Source organism: Manis pentadactyla, chromosome 12 (genome assembly GCF_030020395.1).
Source record: "Manis pentadactyla isolate mManPen7 chromosome 12, mManPen7.hap1, whole genome shotgun sequence".
In the NCBI taxonomy this organism is placed as follows: Eukaryota; Metazoa; Chordata; class Mammalia; order Pholidota; family Manidae; genus Manis; species Manis pentadactyla.
This window is the reverse complement of record NC_080030.1, coordinates 107,186,396-107,206,310: the sequence shown is the minus strand read 5'-3', so window position 1 is coordinate 107,206,310 and position 19,915 is coordinate 107,186,396. Positions and strand designations below refer to the sequence as shown.

The window sequence follows — 19,915 nt, the reverse complement described above, 5'->3', positions numbered from 1 at the left end:
TTATACTGGTTTTGTTTGAGCTAAATTTTTTTAGATTCTCTTCTCTTTTATAAAGGGATTCATTCGATATATATACATATGAATGTGAGATGAAGAGACAGACAAGTGCAGGTAGTAGAGAGAGCAAGTGGCTTTTTGGTTAAACCATTAAACATCTAAACATTTTAGATTTTCTTCCCAGTGTACTACCTAACAACTTTCTGTGATCAGAGGCCACATGACAGAACACCTTAACTTGTATCTAGCTGTTGCTAAGCTATCACCATGGTATCAAGGCACTCAGGAAAATACAGATGCCTAAAAGCAAATGTGTAGGAAGAAAACTTTGTCCCCAGCCCCCTCACCTCCCCTGTCATCTGGACGAGCAGTTCAGCATTAAAATTCCATGTCATAGCCGTTTTAAGCCATAACAAAACAAACTTTTGAAGACCAAATTATTACAGCCCATGTTGTATTTGTCACTTACAAAAGTCATCACTAGTCTTTGTACCTACATCTTGTAATGATTGAAACAGTCCACACAGTAAGTTTATTGAATTTCTGCAATCTAGCAATATAAAACACCAGCAAAAATACTGCCTCGCTAATTATCATTTTTGTGGTCATACAGTCAAAATAAATGGCATCTTTTTGTTTTGTCTCAGTAGTTAAACTTCTTCACATAGTTTTAAAATTTCAAATTCTAGTAGACAAATTCAGCAAAATGACCTAGTATAAGCTTTGTCTTCCAGAGTGGTAGAAATATAAGCTGCACACCCCAGTTTTATATCTTAGTCCTGTTCCTTCCTTTGCCTCTCCTCATATACATAGTAAGAGATTATTTAACCCAAAGGGAATAGCCCCATTTTCTTGAAAGTGCCCATCAACACTATTAAGATATGTTTATAAAATATATATATATATATATGTTTATAGTTGGGATGTATTACTTGTTTACCCAAATAGCAGCATAAATATCTGGTTTTAGAAAGCTTTACCATAAGTCTTTCTATATAATTGAATTCCTAAAGCAAGGCTATGATTAGGAAATAAACCATCTTCCCCCTTGGCTTGTTCTAATGAAAGCTTTCCAACTTAAACATTGTGTTTGAACACTTCTTCCATTCATACCATGTGCCCATCAAAAAGCGCTTTCTGTTTGCAGTGTGTCAACTGTACTATTTATAACCTAGTTAACAATGCCAGCTAGAGGCAGTAGAGGTGTATATTTCATATGCAAATTCCCAGCAATAATTTCTACAATTGCATATAGTTTCTTGCTCTGTTATGTTCAACATCAGCATTACAAAACTGAGTACAGGAAGGAGAAAATAGTACTAATACATGTTTGTATTGCTTAAAGACTTCATTAAATTAATTTGAAAGTTCAAAATGAAAGCAGCCCCAGCTTTAATGGACATGTTCACATAATGGGACTTTGATGACCTGCGACAGTAGCTGTTTAGAGGAAGAAACGAACTTTGTGACATGCGCTCTGCTCTGCTTCCTGTTTTGTCTCCCAATTTGTTTTTTACCAAACAATCCTGTTTGCTGCTGTTTTGTTTTACCAGGTTGTGACTCCCTTGACTTGGAAATCATAAACAGAGAAAGGAGTAAGAAACCAGGACAAATTCATGCTTTCTTTTCACTGGCATTTATTGTTGCTGTGTGCAAAGCACTCCCTTGGCACAAAGGTAACCAGAGAGTGAGATGGTGCGTGTCCCCGCACCGTACTGTGGGCTTCTTGGGTCAGATTCTCTTTGAAGGCGGTGGGATGTAACAAGCAGAATAGACAGAGCTGGATTCAAAGACTAGCTTCTCCATTGAATGTGATATTAAGAAAACTCCACAAGTTTCTTTTGGCTTTCTTGTAGAAATGATGGTCTGCTCTCTAGTAAAGTGACTGCTGAGTGCCCCAAAACACCTGCTGGTGTGCCTATGAAGAGGTGGACTTTCAATAAATGCTGTTAAAGGAAATATGTTTTTATAATGATGAAGCAAGCAAAATAGAATACTAATAAAAGAGTAATGGTTTACAAACTCTAATTAGAAAAATAGAGGTTAGAGAAATGTGTCTGCAGACACATATGACAATATAAGGTGAGAGAAGGTCTAGAAAGAAGATGATTAGAGCTGCCCACCCAGGGGTATATCTTTAAAAAGCAATATTTAAATGGCAAAGACAAGTCTAAAGCTTACCGTTAGAAAAGTTTTGGGGTCGGGTGATGGTATCCCCACAATGTGGTCTGTGACCCAACTGTGTCAAAACAAGGGGCTTGCATTAGAATTGGTTTTACCCAGATATACTGAGCCAGGATCTTTGAAGGTAAGGTCCAGGAATCCACATTTCTTATACACACACCAGTTTTAGATCCAGTGGGGTAGATGACAAACTTCAAAAGCTCCCATTGTTACCTAACTTGATGTGGTGCAACAGACAGTGAGCTTTAAAAACATAAAAATTCCAGGCAGACCGAAATGCTCAGCATTTAAGAAAAACTATTCAATAGAAAACAGAAAGGGAAGAAAGACAAATACCACATTATCTCACTTATATGTGAAATCTAAAAAAAACTGAACTCATAGAGAGAACAGACTGATGGTTGCCAGAGGTAGGGCAGAGGGAAGAGATGGGTGAAGGGGGTCAAAAGGTACAAACCTCCAGGTATAAAATAAATAAGTCATGGAGATGTAATGTACAGCATGGTGACTATAGTTAATAACATTGTATTGCATATTTGAAAGTTGCTGAGAGATTAAATCTTAAAAATTTTCATCACAAGAAAAAAAGTTTGAAACTGTATGATGATGGGTGTTAATTAGACTTATGTGATCATCTTGCAGTATATACAAATAAATAATCATGTTGTACACCTGAACTAATATAAAGTTGTCTGTATTTATGCCTCAATTTAAAAAAAATCAGGAAGAACAAAATGTGTAGTAAATGAAAAAATAGAACAAAATGGCAGAAATAATTAGTTGCATTAAAATTGATTATAATAAATATAAATTAAATTCACCTATTGTAAAACTCTCAGATTGGGTTAAAAAGTAAGATCCAATCATAAGTTGTCTAAAAGAGAAACTTAGATGAAAAAGACACAGAAAGATTGATAATAAAAGATGGAAAAATATGAACCCAAAGAAAAGGGAAGAATCTTAATATCTGATGATGTAGAACATAAGGTTAAAAAAAGATAAAGGCAAAGGTGTTATATGCCAAAGGAACAATAGAGTAAGAAGGTTAAAGAATCATCAAAAACATGTATGCACCAAACAACACAGCCTCAAAATATATAAAGGAACAATGGAAAGAACTGCAGGGAGAAATGGATAAATCAAGTTATAGTTAAGAGATTAGAACCACATTTTCAAAAGTCAATAGACCAGACCAACATAAAATACACATACTGAAGTTTTGAATAATACAACGAATAAGCTCGAGTATGAGGTATGTATAGAACTCAGCACCCAAGGAATAGCTTCATAGTCACTAATAGATTCCACTGTGTGAAAATGTCAGTAGTTGGCAAATTTTGATCTAATTATTAAACCTAGACCTCATAATTTGTTGAGGGGATTAAATTGGCTAATGTATATAAAACAATACAATGTCTAGTCTCCCTTGGTCTTTAGTCTATTAAGAGAGTGCTTGCCTCAATTATTGGTTATCATAAATCAATATAGTAAATGCTACTGTAATTGGATAAGTGAGCCAAAGAGTTCAGACATGTGAAATGCAAGACACAGTTTTTCTTGTAAGGTTAACAACAGAATGATTGGGGTGCACTAGCTGGTAAGGAATTCTGGGAGTCCAGCTGCCCTAAACTCATGCCCCACTCAGCTGTGATTTGGTGCCACCTGCTGGTGGTGATTAGCTCCAGGTTCGATGCTGGGGACAATTCTGAGTCCAGAGGCAGCGGGAATGTCCCAGCCAGTAGGCCAGATGCAGAGAGTAAGCTGAGAAAATACTGAGGACCAGAGGACACCCTTCACCTCTCTTTCTGAAAAAAGTTCACATGCCTTTCCCTCTCCTTTGCGACCTTGTCCCGCCTCCATTCCAAGACCCCCCTCCCTGCCCCTAGCATACTTTAACCCCACCCCTGACCCTTATTCCTGCCCTGTTCTCAGATAGGGGCTAGGCAGGGAGTGGGAGCCCATGGCCAGTTTTGCATTACACATAAAATTACATTTTTGGTGAGGTCATCATGGGGGGCCTCACTGTGCGTATCAAGGACCACCTGCACGCTCTGACATGAGAGTAGTACTGTAGTTTCCTATTTTGGAGGCTTTGGTTACTGCAGTGTTTCTGGTTGGCTATAAAAAAGCCTTGATTAAGCTGAGCCTTATTGGAATTTAAGCAGGAAAAAAGGGAAGACATGCAAAAATGGAAAATTCCATCCATAGAATGTTAACCCTGTCCCATGAACACCATGAAAATTTTTAAATTTACAGTTGTCTTTTGTGGACGATCTCTTTTCCCCAATAGACTCAAAAATTCTTAGTTTGGTTATTCCTTTGTTACATGTCTCGGTTTGGGAACAGCTTTTCCGTCTTTGTATAAACATGTGTCCCTGTCCCAGTGATCTTGGGTGTGACCCCTGAATATGCAAATGGGCCTCTTGGAAGCTGCACGGCGGTGCAGGTCTGTTGGAGGGCCTGGGCAGCTATGGTTACGTTTCTGTTTCTGTCCCCAGCGCTCTTCCTGGCATCCCCCCTTCTGAGTTACAGCGGGGTCGCTGAGAGTCAGACAGGCCGTCTGAGCGCCTCGTTCGGCGCAGAGCAGCAGGCCTAGGGATCCGGGAGCCCGGGCTTCTTGGCTTGTGGCTGCCGGAGGTCACGCTTGAAATTGTCAAGTGACAAACTGAGTGTTGGATTTGGGCAGGTTTGGGAAGATTTGTGGCCCAGACCCACGAAGCTTTCATCTGTTCACCACCTAGGGCTTCTGAACTCCGCGTTACTTCTTGCCCACCCTCTGACTTCAAGGCTCTGGTTTTTATTCAAAGGGGCTATTTATAGTTTTCTAAATATGGCCTGCAGTTCCTGCCTCAGCTGCTGCCTCCAGTTTTCCCTGCTCAGAATGCCCTTGACAGCCTTTGCGGGTCAGAATCCCGTTCAGCCTTCCGGGTGGCTCCCAGGGCGGCCTCCTCCTCCATGGAGCCCTCCTGGTCTGTTCCAGGCTCCCTGCTCACGCCCCTCCGGGCCCCTCCCCTGGTGCTCACTTGGGCTTTAGGTCACAGTCTTAGGCCTCCCCGCTGATTCCTCAGGTAGACTGAAATCTTGTGAGGACAAGGGCCTGGCTTAGCCACTTCTTAATTCCCCAGAGGACTCAAAGCTCTGATGTTATAGGTGTTCAGTAAATGTTTGTTTTTGAAAGCTTCTGTCAAACTAAAGCCTGTCAGGCCATCTTAGAAAGAGGTCTTATGTGGATGGGTGCCCAGGCCTCTATGTAAGTACTAAATGGCCTCCCCATCTCTCTCTACAATTGATATGAGCCAAATTCAGCCTCTGCAAACATCTCCCTCCGGGAACCCAGGCCCGGGGAGCACACATTCCCTCCCCCCAGCCTGGCCTAGAGATCCTTTTGACATGGAAATAATTTACTTACTTACCTAATGTCAAGGCTGCATAAATGCAGTTCCACAAGTACAAAGTTTCCTTACTGAAAGCTAAGATTGCCACCAGCCTTTATGAAGAATTGTCATGGCTACAGAAGCTGTACCTTGACATCTCTTTACTTCTTAATATTCAAATGTTATTGAATCGTGGCTTATCAAGTTGGATGTAATATATTTTGCTATATATTCCACTTGAAAACTTCAGTATCTCCAGAAAAAGAATTCAGAAGATACCAAATGTTTGGGTCTCAGGGCATCACAACATGAGGGCCCTACCTGTCCCCAAACTTGTTCCGAGTTTCTCCCGGCCGCTGTACATACGCCGCTTTATTTCTGCTGATGCTAAACTAATGCTTTCCTTTTTAAAAATATTTTAAAATTTTATTAGAGGGAAATAACCAACGTTTTAAAAAAAATCTCTAATGTAAAGTATTCAGAGGGAAGAAACAGGTAATGTGGCTGATTGGATTCCTCTGCCCTTTTCCCCTCACACTCACACACTGGGGGGCAAAGGCCAATTATTCCTCTTTGCTCCATGCTGATTATATAGGTCAGGAGGGTAACAAGATCATTTATCTGAAGGCTTTTCATGTACTGTATTTCTAATATTCTTACCCCACTCCTGACCACACAGATCACGGTGTGACCAGCATCTCTCTCCCACCACTGGAGAAATGATGAAATGGAGGTAATTTGAGTCTGAACTTTCTGCTCCCAAATTTGTCATCTTCCCAGAGCGCAAGGTTGCTCTGCTTTCGTCCTGTAACCCAGGAATGGCTCAGTAATAAGGTTAGTCCTTTAAACCAATGACCTCTCAGTAATGACTAGTATCATGTGTTTACTATTAGCTCAATGGTTAAACCTTCAAGGTATTACGTATTTTTTCAAAAACCCTTATTGAATTCAGAAATTGCCATCACAGCATCAAGAAAACAAGGTACTATACTTCATCATAATATATTATTAAGAAGATTCTATGTTTATATATGTATTTTTTACAGTGAAAAAAGTAGAATCTTCGATTAACTGGCCGAATTGGGATTTCCTTCCTAAAGGACCTTCTCAGTGCTCCCTTAGAGGCCACAGCATAGAGAAATGCTGACACTGTTTTATACATAGCCTCAGATCAAATATGTTCAGTACGTATATGTGGCAAGATGATATTTTTGAGATATTAGTATATATTTTTATTCTCCCGGGCTTTTCCCCTTTCTCCCCACTGCCTCCAGGCAGATACTCCTGTCTGGGTTCACTGTCCTGGTGAGGGGAGGAGATGGAGCCGAAAGCTGTGGCTGCCCTGAAGCTTTGGTTTCTGAGAGCTTCAGGTCCAGCAGGGAGAGACGTGAGCCGCGGGCAGGACGTCTGGGCGGAAGCCGGTGGGCTCTGCACAGGACGCCGGGACAGCAGGGCTGCAATGTGGTCTGTCCAGCAACCTGGCTGGGGGGCGGGCCTGCTCCCTGAGAAGATGCGGCTGTCGGCCGTCCCCACAGACTGACCCTGACCTGCTCAGCCATGTGAATTTTAGTCATTCAGCATTTAAAGTCTAGGCACTGTCATGTAAAAGTCCAGGTTCAAGCTTTTGTTGAGTAACTGGCAGACTTAGTCATGCTGGGCTCGGGCTGTCACGGCCCCAGATGGCTGCCTGCCGCCGCCTTAGGTAAGGAACGCGCGATCCCATTTACCAGGGACCCCACCAGCCCCTGCTTCACCCCTCCGCTGAGGCCGAGCCTCAGTTGCCCCTCATTGTGACACACTGCTGTTTCCCAGACAATAGAGGGTGTTTCACTTTACCCAAGATTTTCCCTATAAATCGAGAAACAAAAGATAGACTGAAAATGGCTCTTGCTGAGAGACTCTGGGGAGCTGGTGCACTTCTTTGCAGACGTGAAGATGTTCTCTGTGCTTGACAGGCAAACCACCACCTTCACTCCTGCCCTCCACTTACCTGCTCCCCGTAGGCATTCACATCGTGGTCCCTGTGCTAGACCACCTGGCACAGAGATGACTGTGGGGCTAGCTGGCAAGGCCGAGCTGCTGCCTGCAGGGCACAGGGAGTAGAATGACAGATGGCTCAGCAAGAACCCTGTGGACAGATGCCTGGGGGGCAGAGGGCCCTGGAAACCTACTGGGGTGGGGAGGACTCCAGAAAGCTGGGGCTCAAAATGGAAAGTAAGTGATAACAATGGTTATTTCCTATGCACAAATGTATGGAGTGAGATTTGCATGCAGTAGCTTTACTTTCTCCCTGGCTCGGGCATGTAGCTCAGGGTGCTAGCGGCACCCGTGTGCACACAGGACAGAAGCTGCCAGAACCTGTCCTGGAGAAAGACGGCCGGACTCCCTGCCCTTTCCTGATGGGTGGGGTAAGGAGAACAAACATTAGAACTGTGGTCGGGGACCATCACATGTTTTAGAATCATATGATGGTATCTTTTTCTTCCTTTCTGGGTGGAGCTTGAGTTTAATGTGGTGTTCTGTGGGTGTCCTCGGCAGCATTCAGGCTGGTCACGTGAACCTTGTGTATTTGCTGCTGAACTAGAAATGTATTTTTCAAAACGCTGTTATGTGCCCGGGCTAGTTATTTCAGCAGTTGGCTCTCTGCATTTACAACCAATAAAAAGAGCGATCCATTATGGAATGAACCTTACATCAGCCACCACACCAGTGCCGCGAAGAACTGCCACGTACAGCCCCCCTATAGAGGGGGGTGCCCCTTGCTGTGGATGAGGAAATGGAAGCTAAAAAGCTTAAGCAGCGTCCCAAACCGCACACTTAGTACATGATGGGGCCTGGATTCAGATCCGCGTCTGACTTCCGAAGCCCGGTGCTCTACGAGTGCGATAGCATTTATCACCACCTGCTGTGGGACAGTATGGCTGGGGGGCTGGACATATGAATGCAAATGGCCCAGTCCCCAGAGGGCAGCAAAATGAAACGAAGCACACTGAGAAATAAAAGAGGAGGCAGATTCCTTCTGACAAGAATCCCTGGAGCTGTGCTGGAGCTGAGCAGCCACGTTGTCGGTGAACGCTCATGCTAGGAGCCGGTGCTTCTGGGATGTTAGGACTGAACCCAAGTGGGCCTGTTACTCTTCTTCCCGATTTGCCCCCCATGAGGCTGAAGTCCTCACCCGCAGTGCCTGTGGAGGTGACCTTATTTGGAAATAGGATCTTTGCCGAAGAGCAAGGTAAGATAAGGTCCTTTGGGTAGGCTCTGATCCCCTCTGACTTGGACACCGAGACAGACACTGTGGAGGGAAGGCAACGAGGAGAGACAGGGAGAACAGCGCCTCTGGGCCAAGGAATGCCCGAGGCCACCGGGAGTCGGGAGGAAGGGCCTCTCTCACTGGCCTCAGGAGGAACCAACATGTTGTTTGGGAGTTCTAGTCCCAGAACCGTGAGGCAGTAAGTTTCTGCCATTCTGATGTTCATCTAAGGCACCCCGACCATGGTACTTGGTTACGGCCTTCCTGGGAAAGGACAGCACCGTGGAACGTGCACACTTTTTAAAGAGCAGATTCAGCTGGTGGTTTCTCACTGTCCACTTGGGAGCCTCTCTGGGCGATCCGGCACCAAGCCCCCAAGGAGGTCCGGTATCCTTGCCTGCAGCCTTGAATGGTTACCCGCACAGTGACCTCAGTGGGAGTGCCCAGGGCATGCGCCCCCGTCACAGCCAGAGGAGCCACTGAGACTCTGCAGGAACATGAGGAGGCATGGCACAGCCTCTGAGGCTGCGTGGAGTCCAGCATAAGAGCATCATGGAAGCATATGTAAACGGTACGATCGAGTAACACCAGGGAGGCTGACGTTGGGCTGGTCCCCAGGAAAGGTGTGAATCAGAGCCTAGGAGCACAGACCTGGGTGCCAGCCCTCTGGTGGGAAGGGGGATGCTGAAAACCTCACTACAGAGAACACCTTTGGCCACAAAGTGGAGGGTGAAGAGCCGTTGGCAAAGGGGCTATCAAAGCATTACAAACAAAGGGAGGAGAGAGAGAAACGCCCAGCCTGGGCAGGAAGGAATGCTTAAGCACACCTTTGAGTCTTAGCATAGAATGATTTTCTGAAAGGAAAAGATTAAATTCTCTTCTGCTCAGCACTACTGATGTTTTTGAGCAATTAAACTGGGAAATAAGTAGACTTAATTGGGAAAGAGCAGAAGAATTAGTCCTTTGGATATAATGGAAGTCACACCAACTGCCAGTTATGAATTGAGAGCCTAGCACAATGCCTGGCACTTATTAGGCCTGCAATAATTAGTTGTTTAATGAAGGAATTAATACAAACCATGTAATCTCTCTGGACATTATTTCTTCTCATCTGCTTAAAAATGGGGTGGACTGGTATGTGGAGGAGACACACCTGTACATCTCGTGGGTCTGTGAGAAGGGGCGAACAGGATGACAAAGCGTGAGACACTGTTGTCATGGACTAAATGTTTGTGTCCCTCCAAAATTCACATGCTGGAATTCTGCCCCCCAGTGTGATAATATTTGGAGATGAGGTATTAGGGTTAGAAGGGGTTATGAGGGTGGAGCCTTCAGGATGGGATTAGTGCCCTTCTAAGAAGACGAACCAGGGAGCTCCTCTCTCTCTACCATGTGAAGACACACAGAACGGAGCTGCCTGCAGACCAGCAAGAGAGCTCGCGCCAGAACCCAGCCATGCTGGCCCTAATCTTGGACTTTCGGCCTCCAGAAGTGTGAGAAAATAAGTTTCTGTTATAGGAGTGTATGGTATTCTGTTACGGCAGCCTGAGCTGACGGGACAAGTATGGACGCTGTGTGACGTTATTTCAGCCAGTGCAGGGCGGTGGGTGGAGCGCTAGACTGGGAAGGGGGAGGCGTTCAGGCTCGTGGCCCCGGGGCCGCCGGGAGTCAGCTGCCTGCCTGTGGGCTGTTCCCCCATAGCGCACAGCGATGCCCCCAGGAGGCACCATCTGTGTAGTGTGTAGATGGGAGCTGCGCTGCCCCCAACCTTCCACTGTTCCCACTACAGAAAGGGGAAGAGGATGAGCATATGACACTGAACAACAACTCATGTATCCTTCCAGCAAAATTTGTTGCGAATCAACACTTTTACAGGCACAGAGGCAGTGTTGGGACGCAGTCTCGCCCTCCAGGGGTTTACATTCTTGTCGTGGAGCCAGATAAAGGTGACTGGGGTTCCTGGTGAGCAGAATCGGTGTCAACCAGCTCAGGGGCCGTAACAGACTCCCACAGACGAGGAGGCTGAAACAACAGAAATGTATTTTCTCACAGTTCTGGAGGCTGGAAGTCTGCGATCAAGGTCCTGGCAGGCCTGGCCTCCCCGAGGTGCCTCCTCCCTGCCTGTCCTTGGGGCCCTTCCTCTGCACACACCCTGGTGTCTCTCCCTCTTCCTGCCAGATGCCAGTCATATCGGATTGAGACCCACCCAAATGACCTCACTTAACCTTAATTACCTCTTTAGAGGCCCGATCTCCAAAAAGGATCACTTTCTGACGTGTACTGGGGGTTAGGACTTCAATACATGAATTTTGGAAGAGATCACACTCTGTCCAGTTTTCCCTGCCAGGGGAAACACAAGGTGCCCTGAAGTGCAGAGCAGGGGCCTCTAGCCCAGACCTGGGACACCTGAGCCCTCCCGAGGGCTAAGCTGCCAAGGACTGAGGTTGCGACTGGAGGGCTGCTACTCTGAACGACAACTCTGTGAAGCCCTCACCTCCACGCAAACAGCAGGTGTCACTCTTTGACGGACCCTGATTCCATGGCACGTATCATCCATAAAACTCTTTTCCAAATTCTTGCATTTTTTTTTTTTTTGCAATCACGAACGACCCTACAGTGAATATCCTTATAGAGGTAGTCTGGGTTGATTCTTTCTCTGGGGTGGATTCCTCAAAGTGGAGTCAGTAGATCTCTAGTTCATTTCTATGAGGGGATTTTAGACAAGTCAAATAAGACCTAAAAAAAATGTATATGGGTGCGTGTACGTACGAATGTATGTACACCATTTCATTTAAACAATCTTCTCATCCACAGCAGAAATAATTTCTTAAAAGTCGACCAACTACCAGAGCTGTCTGTGTCTCCTTTTTCTTCTTCAGTGCACTTGGACTGGCTAGGAAACTGGCCCCATTGCTCCCTGTTTCCTTCCTGCGGCTGCGGCAGGTGGTCAGTGAGGGGACTCCTGGCTGCAGGCCCTTGAGCACCCCTCGGGCGTGGGGGCCCTGGTGGTGCAGCGCCTCCGGCCAGCACTCTGGGCTCCGGAGGAGCTGTCCTTTGGGCCAGCGCGCTTTCTCCAGGGCTGGAAGGTGAGAGTGGGGTTGCAGCAGTTTTCAGTTCCCCGAAGATTTTTTTTTTTGCAAAATCCAGATAGTCAACTAAAATCAGGTCCTAATGGCTGTGTTGGGTGCTTACAATCTCAAACTGCCATAAATTATTAAATAGTTCTTCTACACATAAGGAAAACACCACAGTTCTCTGCAGCTTCTCATTCAGGACTTCATCACCCCTCGGCCCCACCCCCTGGCCCCACACTGGGTCATGTTGTGTCATTTGCTGGCTTCTGATTCCACTAAAGGTAATTCTCCCACCCTCATCTCACCCCTGCACACAGCAGGTTAAACCCAACTTCCTGAGCCCAACTTCCCAGCGTAAAGTCAGTTTGGCAAGTTACTTAGCAGGATGTGTCTTTCCATCAGTTCTATTTCCTAAAGTTAATTCATGCTCCCTGCCCCTCCTCTTTTTCCCCTCTTACTTTTCTGCTCTGAGTATTCAGGGAATCAGGATCTGCCAGCTGCTTCTGTTTGAAGTTGAAGACTTGGCAAACTTGCACATCCACCAGGCAAGAAGTAAAATGGAAGTGCCTCACGAGCAGCAGTGAAACCTGTCGCATTGTTTCAGGATTTAACTGCTGGGAAAAAAGCCCTACTAAATATTGTCCTGGCAAATATAAATATACTTTAGTGATGCTAGAAACCCATAGAATTACAGTTAAAAGATATCTGAGACCTAAGGTCTGTCTGCCACTCTTACTTACATATACTTTATACACACACACACACAGATGTCCCACTCTTTATTCAGTGCTGTGTAGTTTTCCTTTGGGCTTTTACAGTTAGTGTGTTAGGAAGGAGTCCTTTATATGGCCAAGTAGCCCATTTCCCCCCTGCTGCATTTTTCTCAGGTAAAATTGGAAATGAGTTCAATAGACCAATTGCTGCAGCAGCTCTAATTTGATATCTTGAAAAATGCATTTCCAATTGAGCAGATCTATAAAACAGCTTGTTGTCTTTTTCTGGGTCTTTATACACACCCTTAGGAATTGTGAAATGTCACTCCTACTGACTTCTTAAGGTTGTGTTCTGGGTAGTGTCTTTTATACCTCATTCTCTCCCCATCTACCTCCATCTTTAATCAGACTTTTTTCAGAACACAATGCTTTTATCCAATAGCACTTTCAGAAGTACTATTTTTTAAAGGCTCCAAAATACACCTAGAACACTATCTCAATGCAGTTGATTTCACCTGTATTATTTTCCCTTCTTCCTTAAAAAAAAGAACGACTTATACAAACAGTTCAAGGTAGGTTATTTCCTTTTGAGAGCAATGACTTCCATTTCTGTTAATAACTTATTTGAAACAAACAGCTTACTTTAAGATTGATCCAGTTATGCAAATTAAGATGCATAATTTACAATAATACTCAAGGTCACTTTATAGTTTCCTAAGAGGTATGTTTTGGAAAGTCAGCTATGACAGTTAAGCATGTTGTTTACCTTAAGACGCTGTTTACTAATAAAATTGTTATTTGACAGGATCTTTGCTTTAAAAAAAAAACCTTGAACAAAGAAACTTTAATTTCTACTCAATTTGTTTTATTATATAATTTGTCCTTAAATACCTGATACTGTGAAAGACTAGCTAAATATAGTCCTTCACAACCGCACATTACATCTAGTCCCCTTTGCAAAAATGTAACAAATTCAATATACATTTTTAAACCACTTCTGTAAAATGGCTTAAAAGTGCAAAATGAGCTTAAATGTCACTCCTAACTCTTCCTAACTCTTGTGCTGGGAAATCCTAGAAAACTGAACTAATGAAGTGCAATTTATACTTCTATAATTCCAATTACAGCTGTCACATTAAGTTGGAGGTGAAACTAAAACAGCCGTATCTGTTAACTAAGCCAAGCGACGTACTGTACATATATGTTACGTCGTATTTATTTAATGCGAGAGTACAAAAGTCAAATCCCCGGCAGAATCGTTCTGGGAATGTATAAATTAACCATTCTTCCCTCCAGCGGTCCTCCTCCCTTCCTCCCTCCGCCCTATTTTACATGTAGATAGGGCGACTCAAGTCTTTTGAATTTGAAGGGCTGCTATCTCAGCCCCATTCTCTTCATCATCCTGTTTTGAATGACACTGAGCACGTATGGCTTCTTTTATAGAAGCACCCCCTGGATGCAGGGCTTGATGCTCCCGGCTGCTTGCTCATTTTGCATAGCAATTAGTACTGGCTTCTGAAAAAGGGCTCTTTAAACGCAGTTCGAGAAAGTTCCCCGTAGTTCCTCAAAGATCTGCGATAACCCCGTGCCTTTTCATTTCAAACCCGAAGGGGAGAAATCTGCATGACTACCAAGTGCCCAGTTGGCGTGGTCTGGAGGAGAATAGGGTGACCCCAAGCCCGGTGCCTGGGCAGCGAGGGAGCCCAGCATACGCCTCCCTTTAAAACCCATTCCACTGCTCACTGACCGCGGGGGCTGGGCCACATGGTCCTCTCCGCAGCCAGTCAGCTGTGGCCAGCAGATGGGAGCATTTGCATTTTGTCTTTTACACTTTCTTGAACGGGCAAATTAAAGTTGACTTTTTAAAATGTTATTCCCGTTGTCTGCCTAAAACATAAAGGTGGTTTAACTGTTGGACTGGGCTTCCCTGACCCTCACAACATAGCCGTGCAAATGCCGACAGTCGAGAAAATACCCCAGGGCTGGTGTTCGTATTTATCTATCAGCTCGGAATCCGCCGTCCGGGAGTCCGGAGTAGGAAGAATCAGCCTCTGCGGAGCCGGGGACTCGGGTTTTTCTATTTTAAGAGCTGGGCGCAGACCTGCCGCGGGTCCGCCCGGCACGTGGGTCCGGGGCGCGCGCACGGCTGAGTCGCTCGCTCTGCCGCCTCAAACCTCAAAACTTCGGGTGGCGAGTGGAGGCCGATCTCAGCCGCTGGGCTCACGGAGCGGCCACGCCGCTGGGGGAGTGGCCAGGGCAGCGCTTCCAGCGCCGGGCGGCCTCCCCGCGGCCCGGCGCTGCAGGCCCCGCGCCCGAAGCCTTTGTGCCGACCGCGGCGCGGGAGCCTGGCGCCCGGGGGCCGCAAGCTCGGCGGCGGCGGCGAGGGCAGGAGGCGCCCCGCACGGCCGCCGTCCCGCGCAGAAAACAAAGTCGAAAAAGAGGCTTTTCAGGTCCAACTCCGCGGGTCGGAGCAACCCCGCCGCCGGGAATGCCCCGCGGGGGGGGACGCGGCGCCGTGGGTGCGCGGCCGCCTTCCCCGCGCGCCCGCCGGCCGGGCCCACGTGCGGCGGCGCCGGGCGGGCGCGCAGGGCCGCCGGGCCCCCGGGGCGCGCGCCCCGCTCCCCGCCGCGGCGCTCCCGCCCTGCCGCCGCCGCCGTCCCGCGTGTGCCCCGCTGAGGGGGAGGGGCGGCGGGTGGGGCGGAGGGCCGCCGGTTCCCCCGCGGCGGGGGCGCCTGTGTCCTTGTGCGGAAATGACACACGGGCTCCCGTCACGTCACGCGAGAGCGCAGCGCACGGCCACACACAAAGGGGGAGAGCCGGCGCCCGCCGCCGCCCCAGCGACGCCCCGGCCGGGCCGCGCGGCCCCCCTCCCCGCCCGCGCTCCCCCCCCACGTGGCGCCCGGACCCGGCGCGGGCCGCCCGGCCAAGTGCGGAACTCGGGCCGCAGGTAAGCGCGCGGCGGCGGCGGCGGCGGCGGGAGGGCGGCCGCGCCGGGCGGGGCGGGCGAGGGGGGGGATGCGCGGGGGGCGCTGCGCCGGGCGCCGCGGGAGGAGCGCCCACCCCGCGCGGGGCCGGGCCGCCGGCGGGCGCCCACGGGCTCCCGCGCCCATCGTGCCGCGCGCCTCTTTGTGCCCGCGCGGAGCGCCGCGCCCGCATGGCGGCCCCGGGGCCCGCGCGCGGCGGTGGAGCGCGGAGTGGGGCCGGCCGCGTCCTCCAGCTCGGGCCCGCCGGGCGCCGCGGCGCAGCGACCCGGGCGGCGGGAGGCTCGCGCCCGGCGGGGCCGGCTCGGCGCGGAGAAGGGGGCGTCGGGGCCGAAGCAGGGGGCGGAGACTGGAGGGGGCCGCCGCGCCGGGAGCGGGAGACCGGGGAAGCCGCCGCGCGGAGGGGCGCCGCTCCCGAGTCTGCAAATGGAGCGAGGCAGGCCCGCGGCGGCGGCGGCGACGGCGGCCGGGAGCCGCCGGGTTCCGGCCCCGCCAGCAGGGGGCGCGGCGCCCCCTCCCTGGGCGTCCACGGCGCGTTCGCGGTTCCCGCGGCCCGAGCGGACGGCGGGCCGGGCGCCCGACCCGGGGCCTCCCTGCCCCTGTGCGTGGTGAGGCCGCTTCCCACGCGGACTTCGCCCCCGCCTTATCGGGGAGTCGTGTTGCAACGCCTGGGAGGGCCTTGCGTGCCGACACGGATGTTTTGCTACAAGGCGTTTTGTACGGAGGTAAAAGGGTTCGACTGCTCAGGTGTGTCCGCGTGAAGAATTTGAAATGAAACTCACGAGTAAAAGGGCCTTTAAAGTTCTGCCACATAAAATCCCCGCTCCTGAACGTGGGCTCTACCCGAGACAACCTCCTCGTTGGAATCATTTAGCAGAAGGTTCCTGTCCTCCCTTCCCTCCACATGGGAAGTACTAGTAACAGCCAGGAGAGACCACTTGGCACCTCGGAGGCGGGCTGCGTCCCAGTTCCACGCCAGCACATCTTCCGCTCACTGTTTCTGGTCACTCCCTTTGTACCTCCTGGGCTCCTGAGCATCCCTCCCATGACCGGAGGAATAGCAGTGTCTAGTAATTAGGAAGAGGGAGATTTAAAAACTCCTGCGGGAGTGCCCCACCTGCCACTTCCTGGGGTCGTCTAGAAAGACCCTGAACCACTGAGGAAGGGAGCAGCGTGCTCTTAGGAATTGTGTTGATCCTGATGAAAAATTTAAGGACGTCTTTTAAATACCTCAGATTTTATAACCTACAGGTGAACGTTGCTAGCAACCAGCAAAAATAATCCAGTGTTCTGCATGGAAGGTGGGGGGTGTAGCGGTTTTTTCTGGCATCCATTAGTAAGGTGTCTGTTACCCTTACTGTTCATTGTGCCCATCACTGGCTAAAGTAAGTTTGGAGGAATTATTTGTAGAATTAGTCTCTTATCTTCTTGATGGTGGTTACAGGAATGTCTATGTGTGTGTTTTTTTCATAGACCTGTACACCCCAGAGTAAATCTTACTGTATGGTAATTAAAAAAATAATAAAATTTAAGGTCACAAAAGAATACATGAACCAAAAAAAGTTTCTCATGTGCTTTGCGAGCATCGCCTTGCTCTCACCGTTTCAGTCCTCCCCCAGATCAGACAGCTGCTCTTCTCTACCTTGTGATGCTCCGGTACCTGTCCCAACACTGTTCCAGCACAGAGCTCCTGTGGTTTCTAGAAGTAGCCGCCACACGTGACCCGCACATGCCACGCTGAGAGCTCTCTGTGCTGGCATCAGGCCTTCAGTGTGTCAGACACAAGAGGTGCTGTTTCACTGGACTGGTGGTTAATGCCTGGCATAGTAGTTACGGAATGATCAGTTTTTTTTTTTTAGAAACAGTTGTTTGAGAGCTGAGTTTTTCTCAGCAGCTCACCTAGTAAGATGCCTTTCCCTCTGTTTTTAATCCAACTTAAAATGCATGTACTTAAAGTCAACCTTTTTTTTTTCTTTTTTCTTTTTTTTTCTTTTGGTATCATTAATCACACACCCCATTACAGTCACTGACCATCAGCATAGTAAGATGCTGTGGAATCACTACTTGTCTTCTCTGTGTTGCACAGCCCTCCCCATGCCCCCCCCACATTATACATGCTAATCGTAATGCCCCCTTTATTTTTCCCACCCCTTATCCCTCCCTACCCTCCCATTCTCCCCAGTCCCTTTCCCTTTGGTAACTGTTAGTCCATTCTTGGGTTCTGTGATTCTGCTGCTGTTTTGTTCCTTCAGTTTTTTCTTTATTCTTATACTCCACAGATGAGTGAAATCATTTGGTACTTGTCCTTCTCCGCCTGCTTATTTCACTGAGCATAATACCCTCTAGCTCCATCCATGTTGTTGCGAATGGGAGGATTTGTTTTCTTCTTATGGCTGAGTAATATTCCATTGTGTATATGTACCACATCTTCTTTATCCATTCATCTACTGGTGGACACTTAGGTTGCTTCCATTTCTTGGCTATTGTAAATAGTGCTGCGATAAACATAGGGGTGCATCCATCTTTTTCAAACTGGGATGCTGCATTCTTAGGGTAATTTCCTAGAAGTGGAATTCCTGGGTCAAATGGTATGTCTATTTTGAGCTTTTTGAGGAACCTCCATACTGCTTTTCCGCAATGGTTGAACTAATTTACATTCCCACCAGCAGTGTAGGAGGGTTCCCCTTTCTCCACAACCTCGCCAACATTTGTTGTCTTTTGGATGGTGGTGATCCTTACTGGTGTGAGGTGATATCTCATTGTGGTTTTAATTTGCATTTCTCTGATAATTAGCGATGTGGAGCATCTTTTCATGTGTCTGTTGGCCATCTGAATTTCTTCTTTGGAGAAGTGTCTGTTCAGCTCCTCTGCCCATTTTTTAATTGGATTATTTACTTTGTGTTTGTTGAGGTAACCTTGTTTTTTTGTTCTTTACCAGGGGCCACCCCTCCTCTTGTCTGATTTTCAGTTACCACTGGCCAGGCAAATGCAGTTGCATGACTGCAAGAGCCTTGGGTTGCTCAGTTGAATAAACCACTTGTTGGCCTTCTGTGCAGAAGGGGCTCTTGGTTTGAGCGTGGAGCTTGTAAAGGAAGGATGGAGGCTCAGGGTGTGTGGGGGGCTAGTTGACACCGGACTCGGTTCCAACTCTAATTAGCTCATGTGGTCACAAGACTACACACACTTGAAAAAGTGGGAAGTACAGAGGAAACACAACTTTACCTCCTAGGAGAATGAGTCACTGCTGTCCAGGCAGTCACGTGGGTGGCAGCTGCCATGCGCTGGCCCTCCTTCCCGCCTTGAGACCCGGCATCTGCATGCCGAGGTTGAAGTTACAAGCAGAGTCTGGGGCCTCCTGATGCTGATGTCTGAGGAGGTAGCCCATAATGAGGCCAGGGACGGCTTCAGAGTAGGGCCTCCTCGCCGAGGGAGACGTCCCACTCAGTCATTTTCCGAGAATGCAGGGTCTGAAGTGTCAGATGCCAGGTCCCAGGTAGGCAGGGCTGTGCGGCTGTCCTCTGGGCTGTGCTGGAAGATGAGCTGGTGCTCTGGCGGAACAGGGAAGGCCGCGACAATGACAGCTTCAGCCAACCTCAGGGAAATTGCCCTGGTTTTGAGAGGACTGGTAGTTTTCAGACTGCATTTGCACATGTGTCTAAAAATAAAAACAAATTGCAAACATATCCTGCAAGTCCCACGGGCAGGATGCCACTTCTGAGAGCCCCGCGCTCCCAGCCATGTGCCTGTGAACCCAGAGGGGGCCCGCGAGAGTGGATGGCATGGGAACATTCTTCCTGTTCTCAGGGAGAGCATTTGATTTGATTTCACCCACTTCCAGTGTGTTTCTTTGTTTCATTTAAAAGAAAAGTTACTAAACTTCTTTAAAAGCTTTAAGCCATTTTATTTAATTTTGCAGTTTAAAAAATTATTCACTATTAAAATGCATTTCCAAAAAAAAAAGGCTTTATAATAGGTAACATTTACTGAGTGCTAAGGTGCCAGGCACTTTCTCCTTTGTAGTTTTCACAAGCACTCGAGGTGGGGTAGGTGTTCAGTGCCGTTTCACAGGAGGAAGAATCAGGTCAGCAGCCTCAGTGTCAGAAGCTAAACTTGGTGGAGCCTGGCTTCTAACCCAGGTGCACCTGACCCTAGATTCAGTGGGGACTTCCATTTTCTCTGAGGTCAGATGCCCTAGTCCCCGCCTGGGCGGTCCCAGGGCCCATCTGACCAGAGCTGCGCCTACCGATGGATGGTCAGGAGGGGAGGAAGCGAGGCCCAGGACGGCCGTGTTGCATTCGGTCCCAGCTCCTCTCGGAAGGCTGGAGTGGGGCCGCCCCCTCGG

The 19,915-nt window shown here is 48.2% G+C and overlaps 1 protein-coding gene across 1 annotated transcript in view; it reads left to right on the top strand.

The window, feature by feature from the left end:
• The first annotated feature begins 15,267 nt into the window (after nt 1-15,267).
• Nucleotides 15,268-19,915, top strand: part of BEND3 (BEN domain containing 3) — a 30,594-nt gene continuing 25,946 nt past the window's right edge. Inside the window, exon 1 of the mRNA XM_036902891.2 lies at nt 15,268-15,539. The gene's annotated coding sequence lies outside the window, so the exon portion shown is untranslated. The remainder of the gene's footprint in view (nt 15,540-19,915) is intronic.